Source organism: Megalopta genalis, unplaced genomic scaffold (genome assembly GCF_051020955.1).
Source record: "Megalopta genalis isolate 19385.01 unplaced genomic scaffold, iyMegGena1_principal scaffold0223, whole genome shotgun sequence".
In the NCBI taxonomy this organism is placed as follows: domain Eukaryota; kingdom Metazoa; phylum Arthropoda; class Insecta; order Hymenoptera; family Halictidae; genus Megalopta; species Megalopta genalis.
In genome coordinates, this window is record NW_027476292.1 from 205,001 (window position 1) to 217,500 (window position 12,500).

Here is a 12,500-nt window from a genome sequence, read left to right on the forward strand (position 1 = left end):
TAGTTTGCCGGGAAACATCGATTATTCCGATCTAGAAAGAGACAGAGACAGTCGATCCGCGTTATGTTAAATATTTCAAGGTTCCCGATTCCACAAAATTATAAAAAGTATACGGCTGTGTAGCGGGGATCAGAACGAGTAATTTCATGTATAAAGTTTAATTAAACTCCCAATAGTTTGCCGGGAAACATCGATTCTTCCGATCTAGAAAGAGACAGAGACAGTCGATCCGCGTTATGATAAATATTTCGAGGTTCCCGATTCCACAAAATTATAAAAAGTATACGGCTGTGTAGCGGGGACCAAAACGAGTAATTTCATGTATAAAGTTTAATTAAACTCCCAATAGTTTGCCGGGAAACATCGATTCTTCCGATCTAGAAAGAGACAGAGACAGTCGATCCGCGTTATGTTAAATATTTCAAGGTTCCCGATTCCACAAAATTATAAAAAGTATACGGCTGTGTAGCGGGGATCAAAACGAGTAATTTCATGTATAAAGTTTAATTAATATCCCATTAGTTTGCCGGGAAACATCGATTATTCCGATCTAGAAAGAGACAGAGACAGTCGATCCGCGTTATGTTAAATATTTCAAGGTTCCCGATTCCACAAAATTATAAAAAGTATACGGCTGTGTAGCAGGGATCAAAACGAGTAATTTCGTGTATAAAGTTTAATTAAACTCCCAATAGTTTGCCGGGAAACATCGATTCTTCCGATCTAGAAAGAGACAGAGACAGTCGATCCGGGTTATGATAAATATTTCGAGGTTCCCGATTCCACAAAATTATAAAAAGTATACGGCTGTGTAGCGGGGACCAAAACGAGTAATTTCATGTATAAAGTTTAATTAAACTCCCAATAGTTTGCCGGGAAACATCGATTCTTCCGATCTAGAAAGAGACAGAGACAGTCGATCCGCGTTATGATAAATATTTCGAGGTTCCCGATTCCACAAAATTATAAAAAGTATACGGCTGTGTAGCGGGGATCAGAACGAGTAATTTCATGTATAAAGTTTAATTAAACTCCCAATAGTTTGCCGGGAAACATCGATTCTTCCGATCTAGAAAGAGACAGAGACAGTCGATCCGCGTTATGTTAAATATTTCAAGGTTCCCGATTCCACAAAATTATAAAAAGTATACGGCTGTGTAGCGGGGATCAAAACGAGTAATTTCATGTATAAAGTTTAATTAAACTTCCAATAGTTTGTCGGGAAACATCGATAGTTCGATCGCGCGAGAGAGACAGAGAAACGAACAGACTTCTTTTCGATTTACGGCTAAAATAAATTTTTCTAATTTTTTTCAATAACATATTCTTGCTTAGATAACTTTTTTACATAGGGATTAAGCATTTAGAACGATACATTGTTTAAAATAAGGGCACTTTACTCTTGACATTTTACGGTTTTTTCAATCTTCTGAAAAATCCTATCATTAGATTTTTTTAAAAATACGATATTCTTGCTTAACTAACGTTTCTACATAGGGATTAAGCATTTAGAACGAAATCTAATGTCAGAAAATGGCACTTTACTCTTGACATTTTTCGGTTTTTTCAATTTTCTGGAAAATCCTATCATTAGATTTTTTTAAAAATACGATATTCTTGCTTAACTAACGTTTTTACATAGGGATTAAGCATTTAGAACGAAATCTAATGTAGGAAAATGGTACTTTACTCTTGATCGGTACGTTGGGACTTTGAAAATATTCGGGCGTTCCAATCGCTCGTCTGTTGCATCATAGCGCGTCTCGGCGCAATCGAGCGATTCGCTCGATCCATTATTTTCGATTTACGGCTAAAATAAATTTTTCTAATTTTTTTCAATAACATATTCCTGCTTAAATAACTTTTTTACATAGGGATTAAGCATTTAGAACGATACATTGTTTAAAATAAGGGCACTTTACTCTTGACATTTTACGGTTTTTTCAATTTTCTGAAAAATCCTATCATTAGATTTTTTTAAAAATACGATATTCTTGCTTAACTAACGTTTCTACATAGGGATTAAGCATTTAGAACGAAATCTAATGTCAGAAAATGGCACTTTACTCTTGACATTTTTCGGTTTTTTCATTTTTCTGGAAAATCCTATCATTAGATTTTTTTTAAAATACGATATTCTTGCTTAACTAACGTTTTTACATAGGGATTAAGCATTTAGAACGAAATCTAATGTAGGAAAATGGTACTTTACTCTTGATCGGTACGTTGGGACTTTGAAAATATTCGGGCGTTCCAATCGCTCGTCTGTTGCATCATAGCGCGTCTCGGCGCAATCGAGCGATTCGCTCGATCCATTATTTTCGATTTACGGCTAAAATAAATTTTTCTAATTTTTTTCAATAACATATTCCTGCTTAAATAACTTTTTTACATAGGGATTAAGCATTTAGAACGATACATTGTTTAAAATAAGGGCACTTTACTCTTGACATTTTACGGTTTTTTCAATCTTCTGAAAAATCCTATCATTAGATTTTTTTAAAAATACGATATTCTTGCTTAACTAACGTTTCTACATAGGGATTAAGCATTTAGAACGAAATCTAATGTCAGAAAATGGCACTTTACTCTTGACATTTTTCGGTTTTTTCAATTTTCTGGAAAATCCTATCATTAGATTTTTTTAAAAATACGATATTCTTGCTTAACTAACGTTTCTACATAGGGATTAAGCATTTAGAACGAAATCTAATGTAGGAAAATGGTACTTTACTCTTGATCGGTACGTTGGGACTTTGAAAATATTCGGGCGTTCCAATCGCTCGTCTGTTGCATCATAGCGCGTCTCGGCGCAATCGAGCGATTCGCTCGATCCATTATTTTCGATTTACGGCTAAAATAAATTTTTCTAATTTTTTTCAATAACATATTCCTGCTTAAATAACTTTTTTACATAGGGATTAAGCATTTAGAACGATACATTGTTTAAAATAAGGGCACTTTACTCTTGACATTTTACGGTTTTTTCAATTTTCTGAAAAATCCTATCATTAGATTTTTTTAAAAATACGATATTCTTGCTTAACTAACGTTTCTACATAGGGATTAAGCATTTAGAACGAAATCTAATGTCAGAAAATGGCACTTTACTCTTGACATTTTTCGGTTTTTTCAATTTTCTGGAAAATCCTATCATTAGATTTTTTTTAAAATACGATATTCTTGCTTAACTAACGTTTTTACATAGGGATTAAGCATTTAGAACGAAATCTAATGTAGGAAAATGGTACTTTACTCTTGATCGGTACGTTGGGACTTTGAAAATATTCGGGCGTTCCAATCGCTCGTCTGTTGCATCATAGCGCGTCTCGGCGCAATCGAGCGATTCGCTCGATCCATTATTTTCGATTTACGGCTAAAATAAATTTTTCTAATTTTTTTCAATAACATATTCCTGCTTAAATAACTTTTTTACATAGGGATTAAGCATTTAGAACGATACATTGTTTAAAATAAGGGCACTTTACTCTTGACATTTTACGGTTTTTTCAATTTTCTGAAAAATCCTATCATTAGATTTTTTTAAAAATACGATATTCTTGCTTAACTAACGTTTCTACATAGGGATTAAGCATTTAGAACGAAATCTAATGTCAGAAAATGGCACTTTACTCTTGACATTTTTCGGTTTTTTCAATTTTCTGGAAAATCCTATCATTAGATTTTTTTTAAAATACGATATTCTTGCTTAACTAACGTTTTTACATAGGGATTAAGCATTTAGAACGAAATCTAATGTAGGAAAATGGTACTTTACTCTTGATCGGTACGTTGGGACTTTGAAAATATTCGGGCGTTCCAATCGCTCGTCTGTTGCATCATAGCGCGTCTCGGCGCAATCGACCGATTCGCTCGATCCATTATTTTCGATTTACGGCTAAAATAAATTTTTCTAATTTTTTTCAATAACATATTCCTGCTTAAATAACTTTTTTACATAGGGATTAAGCATTTAGAACGATACATTGTTTAAAATAAGGGCACTTTACTCTTGACATTTTACGGTTTTTTCAATCTTCTGAAAAATCCTATCATTAGATTTTTTTAAAAATACGATATTCTTGCTTAACTAACGTTTCTACATAGGGATTAAGCATTTAGAACGAAATCTAATGTCAGAAAATGGCACTTTACTCTTGACATTTTTCGGTTTTTTCAATTTTCTGGAAAATCCTATCATTAGATTTTTTTAAAAATACGATATTCTTGCTTAACTAACGTTTTTACATAGGGATTAAGCATTTAGAACGAAATCTAATGTAGGAAAATGGTACTTTACTCTTGATCGGTACGTTGGGACTTTGAAAATATTCGGGCGTACGCGGCGCGCTCGGCGCTTCGAACAGCTCCGGTGTCCCCATTATTTTCGATTTACGGCTAAAATAAATTTTTCTAATTTTTTTCAATAACATATTCCTGCTTAAATAACTTTTTTACATAGGGATTAAGCATTTAGAACGATACATTGTTTAAAGTAAGGGCACTTTACTCTTGACATTTTACGGTTTTTTCAATTTTCTGAAAAATCCTATCATTAGATTTTTTTAAAAATACGATATTCTTGCTTAACTAACGTTTCTACATAGGGATTAAGCATTTAGAACGAAATCTAATGTCAGAAAATGGCACTTTACTCTTGACATTTTTCGGTTTTTTCAATTTTCTGGAAAATCGTATCATTAGATTTTTTTAAAAATACGATATTCTTGCTTAACTAACGTTTTTACATAGGGATTAAGCATTTAGAACGAAATCTAATGTAGGAAAATGGTACTTTACTCTTGATCGGTACGTTGGGACTTTGAAAATATTCGGGGGTTCCAATCGCTCGTCTGTTGCATCATAGCGCGTCTCGGCGCAATCGACCGATTCGCTCGATCCATTATTTTCGATTTACGGCTAAAATAAATTTTTCTAATTTTTTTCAATAACATATTCCTGCTTAAATAACTTTTTTACATAGGGATTAAGCATTTAGAACGATGCATTGTTTAAAGTAAGGGCACTTTACTCTTGACATTTTACGGTTTTTTCAATTTTCTGAAAAATCCTATCATTAGATTTTTTTAAAAATACGATATTCTTGCTTAACTAACGTTTCTACATAGGGATTAAGCATTTAGAACGAAATCCAATGTCAGAAAATGGCACTTTACTCTTGACATTTTTCGGTTTTTTCAATTTTCTGGAAAATCCTATCATTAGATTTTTTTAAAAATACGATATTCTTGCTTAACTAACGTTTTTACATAGGGATTAAGCATTTAGAACGAAATCTAATGTAGGAAAATGGTACTTTACTCTTGATCGGTACGTTGGGACTTTGAAAATATTCGGGCGTTCCAATCGCTCGTCTGTTGCATCATAGCGCGTCTCGGCGCAATCGACCGATTCGCTCGACCCATTATTTTCGATTTACGGCTAAAATAAATTTTTCTCATTTTATTCAATAACATATTCTTGCTTAGATAACTTTTTTACATAGGGATTAAGCATTTAGAACGATATAATGTTTAAAATAAGGGCACTTTACTCTTGACATTTTACGGTTTTTTCAATTTTCTGAAAAATCCTATCATTAGATTTTTTTAAAAATACGATAATCTTGCTTAACTAACCTTTCTACATAGGGATTAAGCATTTAGAACGAAATCTAATGTCAGAAAATGGCACTTTACTCTTGACATTTTTCGGTTTTTTCAATTTTCTGGAAAATCCTATCATTAGATTTTTTTTAAAATACGATATTCTTGCTTAACTAACGTTTCTACATAGGGATTAAGCATTTAGAACGAAATCTAATGTAGGAAAATGGTACTTTACTCTTGATCGGTACGTTGGGACTTTGAAAATATTCGGGCGTTCCAATCGCTCGTCTGTTGCATCATAGCGCGTCTCGGCGCAATCGAGCGATTCGCTCGACCCATTATTTTCGATTTACGGCTAAAATAAATTTTTCTCATTTTATTCAATAACATATTCTTGCTTAGATAACTTTTTTACATAGGGATTAAGCATTTAGAACGATATAATGTTTAAAATAAGGGCACTTTACTCTTGACATTTTTCGGTTTTTTCAATTTTCTGGAAAATCCTATCATTAGATTTTTTTAAAAATACGATATTCTTGCTTAACTAACGTTTTTACATAGGGATTAAGCATTTAGAACGAAATCTAATGTAGGAAAATGGTACTTTACTCTTGATCGGTACGTTGGGACTTTGAAAATATTCGGGCGTACGCGGCGCGCTCGGCGCTTCGAACAGCTCCGGTGTCCCCATTATTTTCGATTTACGGCTAAAATAAATTTTTCTAATTTTTTTCAATAACATATTCCTGCTTAAATAACTTTTTTACATAGGGATTAAGCATTTAGAACGATACATTGTTTAAAGTAAGGGCACTTTACTCTTGACATTTTACGGTTTTTTCAATTTTCTGAAAAATCCTATCATTAGATTTTTTTAAAAATACGATATTCTTGCTTAACTAACGTTTCTACATAGGGATTAAGCATTTAGAACGAAATCTAATGTCAGAAAATGGCACTTTACTCTTGACATTTTTCGGTTTTTTCAATTTTCTGGAAAATCCTATCATTAGATTTTTTTAAAAATACGATATTCTTGCTTAACTAACGTTTTTACATAGGGATTAAGCATTTAGAACGAAATCTAATGTAGGAAAATGGTACTTTACTCTTGATCGGTACGTTGGGACTTTGAAAATATTCGGGCGTTCCAATCGCTCGTCTGTTGCATCATAGCGCGTCTCGGCGCAATCGACCGATTCGCTCGATCCATTATTTTCGATTTACGGCTAAAATAAATTTTTCTAATTTTTTTCAATAACATATTCCTGCTTAAATAACTTTTTTACATAGGGATTAAGCATTTAGAACGATACATTGTTTAAAATAAGGGCACTTTACTCTTGACATTTTACGGTTTTTTCAATCTTCTGAAAAATCCTATCATTAGATTTTTTTAAAAATACGATATTCTTCCTTAACTAACGTTTCTACATAGGGATTAAGCATTTAGAACGAAATCTAATGTCAGAAAATGGCACTTTACTCTTGACATTTTTCGGTTTTTTCAATTTTCTGGAAAATCCTATCATTAGATTTTTTTAAAAATACGATATTCTTGCTTAACTAACGTTTTTACATAGGGATTAATCATTTAGAACGAAATCTAATGTAGGAAAATGGTACTTTACTCTTGATCGGTACGTTGGGACTTTGAAAATATTCGGGCGTTCCAATAGCTCGTCTGTTGCATCATAGCGCGTCTCGGCGCAATCGAGCGATTCGCTCGACCCATTATTTTCGATTTACGGCTAAAATAAATTTTTCTAATTTTTTTCAATAACATATTCCTGCTTAAATAACTTTTTTACATAGGGATTAAGCATTTAGAACGATGCATTGTTTAAAGTAAGGGCACTTTACTCTTGACATTTTACGGTTTTTTCAATTTTCTGAAAAATCCTATCATTAGATTTTTTTAAAAATACGATATTCTTGCTTAACTAACGTTTCTACATAGGGATTAAGCATTTAGAACGAAATCTAATGTCAGAAAATGGCACTTTACTCTTGACATTTTTCGGTTTTTTCAATTTTCTGGAAAATCCTATCATTAGATTTTTTTAAAAATACGATATTCTTGCTTAACTAACGTTTTTACATAGGGATTAAGCATTTAGAACGAAATCTAATGTAGGAAAATGGTACTTTACTCTTGATCGGTACGTTGGGACTTTGAAAATATTCGGGCGTTCCAATCGCTCGTCTGTTGCATCATAGCGCGTCTCGGCGCAATCGAGCGATTCGCTCGACCCATTATTTTCGATTTACGGCTAAAATAAATTTTTCTCATTTTATTCAATAACATATTCTTGCTTAGATAACTTTTTTACATAGGGATTAAGCATTTAGAACGATATAATGTTTAAAATAAGGGCACTTTACTCTTGACATTTTTCGGTTTTTTCAATTTTCTGGAAAATCCTATCATTAGATTTTTTTAAAAATACGATATTCTTGCTTAACTAACGTTTTTACATAGGGATTAAGCATTTAGAACGAAATCTAATGTAGGAAAATGGTACTTTACTCTTGATCGGTACGTTGGGACTTTGAAAATATTCGGGCGTACGCGGCGCGCTCGGCGCTTCGAACAGCTCCGGTGTCCCCATTATTTTCGATTTACGGCTAAAATAAATTTTTCTAATTTTTTTCAATAACATATTCCTGCTTAAATAACTTTTTTACATAGGGATTAAGCATTTAGAACGATACATTGTTTAAAGTAAGGGCACTTTACTCTTGACATTTTACGGTTTTTTCAATTTTCTGAAAAATCCTATCATTAGATTTTTTTAAAAATACGATATTCTTGCTTAACTAACGTTTCTACATAGGGATTAAGCATTTAGAACGAAATCTAATGTCAGAAAATGGCACTTTACTCTTGACATTTTTCGGTTTTTTCAATTTTCTGGAAAATCGTATCATTAGATTTTTTTAAAAATACGATATTCTTGCTTAACTAACGTTTTTACATAGGGATTAAGCATTTAGAACGAAATCTAATGTAGGAAAATGGTACTTTACTCTTGATCGGTACGTTGGGACTTTGAAAATATTCGGGGGTTCCAATCGCTCGTCTGTTGCATCATAGCGCGTCTCGGCGCAATCGACCGATTCGCTCGATCCATTATTTTCGATTTACGGCTAAAATAAATTTTTCTAATTTTTTTCAATAACATATTCCTGCTTAAATAACTTTTTTACATAGGGATTAAGCATTTAGAACGATGCATTGTTTAAAGTAAGGGCACTTTACTCTTGACATTTTACGGTTTTTTCAATTTTCTGAAAAATCCTATCATTAGATTTTTTTAAAAATACGATATTCTTGCTTAACTAACGTTTCTACATAGGGATTAAGCATTTAGAACGAAATCCAATGTCAGAAAATGGCACTTTACTCTTGACATTTTTCGGTTTTTTCAATTTTCTGGAAAATCCTATCATTAGATTTTTTTAAAAATACGATATTCTTGCTTAACTAACGTTTTTACATAGGGATTAAGCATTTAGAACGAAATCTAATGTAGGAAAATGGTACTTTACTCTTGATCGGTACGTTGGGACTTTGAAAATATTCGGGCGTTCCAATCGCTCGTCTGTTGCATCATTGCGCGTCTCGGCGCAATCGACCGATTCGCTCGACCCATTATTTTCGATTTACGGCTAAAATAAATTTTTCTCATTTTATTCAATAACATATTCTTGCTTAGATAACTTTTTTACATAGGGATTAAGCATTTAGAACGATATAATGTTTAAAATAAGGGCACTTTACTCTTGACATTTTACGGTTTTTTCAATTTTCTGAAAAATCCTATCATTAGATTTTTTTAAAAATACGATAATCTTGCTTAACTAACCTTTCTACATAGGGATTAAGCATTTAGAACGAAATCTAATGTCAGAAAATGGCACTTTACTCTTGACATTTTTCGGTTTTTTCAATTTTCTGGAAAATCCTATCATTAGATTTTTTTTAAAATACGATATTCTTGCTTAACTAACGTTTTTACATAGGGATTAAGCATTTAGAACGAAATCTAATGTAGGAAAATGGTACTTTACTCTTGATCGGTACGTTGGGACTTTGAAAATATTCGGGCGTACGCGGCGCGCTCGGCGCTTCGAACAGCTCCGGTGTCCCCATTATTTTCGATTTACGGCTAAAATAAATTTTTCTAATTTTTTTCAATAACATATTCCTGCTAAAATAACTTTTTTACATAGGGATTAAGCATTTAGAACGATACATTGTTTAAAATAAGGGCACTTTACTCTTGACATTTTACGGTTTTTTCAATTTTCTGAAAAATCCTATCATTAGATTTTTTTAAAAATACGATATTCTTGCTTAACTAACGTTTCTACATAGGGATTAAGCATTTAGAACGAAATCTAATGTCAGAAAATGGCACTTTACTCTTGACATTTTTCGGTTTTTTCATTTTTCTGGAAAATCCTATCATTAGATTTTTTTTAAAATACGATATTCTTGCTTAACTAACGTTTTTACATAGGGATTAAGCATTTAGAACGAAATCTAATGTAGGAAAATGGTACTTTACTCTTGATCGGTACGTTGGGACTTTGAAAATATTCGGGGGTTCCAATCGCTCGTCTGTTGCATCATAGCGCGTCTCGGCGCAATCGACCGATTCGCTCGATCCATTATTTTCGATTTACGGCTAAAATAAATTTTTCTAATTTTTTTCAATAACATATTCCTGCTTAAATAACTTTTTTACATAGGGATTAAGCATTTAGAACGATGCATTGTTTAAAGTAAGGGCACTTTACTCTTGACATTTTACGGTTTTTTCAATTTTCTGAAAAATCCTATCATTAGATTTTTTTAAAAATACGATATTCTTGCTTAACTAACGTTTCTACATAGGGATTAAGCATTTAGAACGAAATCTAATGTCAGAAAATGGCACTTTACTCTTGACATTTTTCGGTTTTTTCAATTTTCTGGAAAATCCTATCATTAGATTTTTTTAAAAATACGATATTCTTGCTTAACTAACGTTTTTACATAGGGATTAAGCATTTAGAACGAAATCTAATGTAGGAAAATGGTACTTTACTCTTGATCGGTACGTTGGGACTTTGAAAATATTCGGGCGTTCCAATCGCTCGTCTGTTGCATCATAGCGCGTCTCGGCGCAATCGACCGATTCGCTCGACCCATTATTTTCGATTTACGGCTAAAATAAATTTTTCTCATTTTATTCAATAACATATTCTTGCTTAGATAACTTTTTTACATAGGGATTAAGCATTTAGAACGATATAATGTTTAAAATAAGGGCACTTTACTCTTGACATTTTACGGTTTTTTCAATTTTCTGAAAAATCCTATCATTAGATTTTTTTAAAAATACGATAATCTTGCTTAACTAACCTTTCTACATAGGGATTAAGCATTTAGAACGAAATCTAATGTCAGAAAATGGCACTTTACTCTTGACATTTTTCGGTTTTTTCAATTTTCTGGAAAATCCTATCATTAGATTTTTTTTAAAATACGATATTCTTGCTTAACTAACGTTTTTACATAGGGATTAAGCATTTAGAACGAAATCTAATGTAGGAAAATGGTACTTTACTCTTGATCGGTACGTTGGGACTTTGAAAATATTCGGGCGTACGCGGCGCGCTCGGCGCTTCGAACAGCTCCGGTGTCCCCATTATTTTCGATTTACGGCTAAAATAAATTTTTCTAATTTTTTTCAATAACATATTCCTGCTAAAATAACTTTTTTACATAGGGATTAAGCATTTAGAACGATACATTGTTTAAAATAAGGGCACTTTACTCTTGACATTTTACGGTTTTTTCAATTTTCTGAAAAATCCTATCATTAGATTTTTTTAAAAATACGATATTCTTGCTTAACTAACGTTTCTACATAGGGATTAAGCATTTAGAACGAAATCTAATGTCAGAAAATGGCACTTTACTCTTGACATTTTTCGGTTTTTTCAATTTTCTGGAAAATCCTATCATTAGATTTTTTTAAAAATACGATATTCTTGCTTAACTAACGTTTTTACATAGGGATTAAGCATTTAGAACGAAATCTAATGTAGGAAAATGGTACTTTACTCTTGATCGGTACGTTGGGACTTTGAAAATATTCGGGCGTTCCAATCGCTCGTCTGTTGCATCATAGCGCGTCTCGGCGCAATCGACCGATTCGCTCGACCCATTATTTTCGATTTACGGCTAAAATAAATTTTTCTCATTTTATTCAATAACATATTCTTGCTTAGATAACTTTTTTACATAGGGATTAAGCATTTAGAACGATATAATGTTTAAAATAAGGGCACTTTACTCTTGACATTTTACGGTTTTTTCAATTTTCTGAAAAATCCTATCATTAGATTTTTTTAAAAATACGATAATCTTGCTTAACTAACCTTTCTACATAGGGATTAAGCATTTAGAACGAAATCTAATGTCAGAAAATGGCACTTTACTCTTGACATTTTTCGGTTTTTTCAATTTTCTGGAAAATCCTATCATTAGATTTTTTTTAAAATACGATATTCTTGCTTAACTAACGTTTTTACATAGGGATTAAGCATTTAGAACGAAATCTAATGTAGGAAAATGGTACTTTACTCTTGATCGGTACGTTGGGACTTAGAAAATATTCGGCCGTACGCGGCGCGTCTCGGCGCTTCGAACAGCTCCGGTGTCCCCATTATTTTCGATTTACGGCTAAAATAAATTTTTCTAATTTTTTTCAATTACATATTCTTGCTTAAATAACTTTTTTACATAGGGATTAAGCATTTAGAACGACATGTTGTTTAAAATAATGGTACTTTACTCTTGTGATTTTTCGGTTTTTTTTGATTATTTTGAAA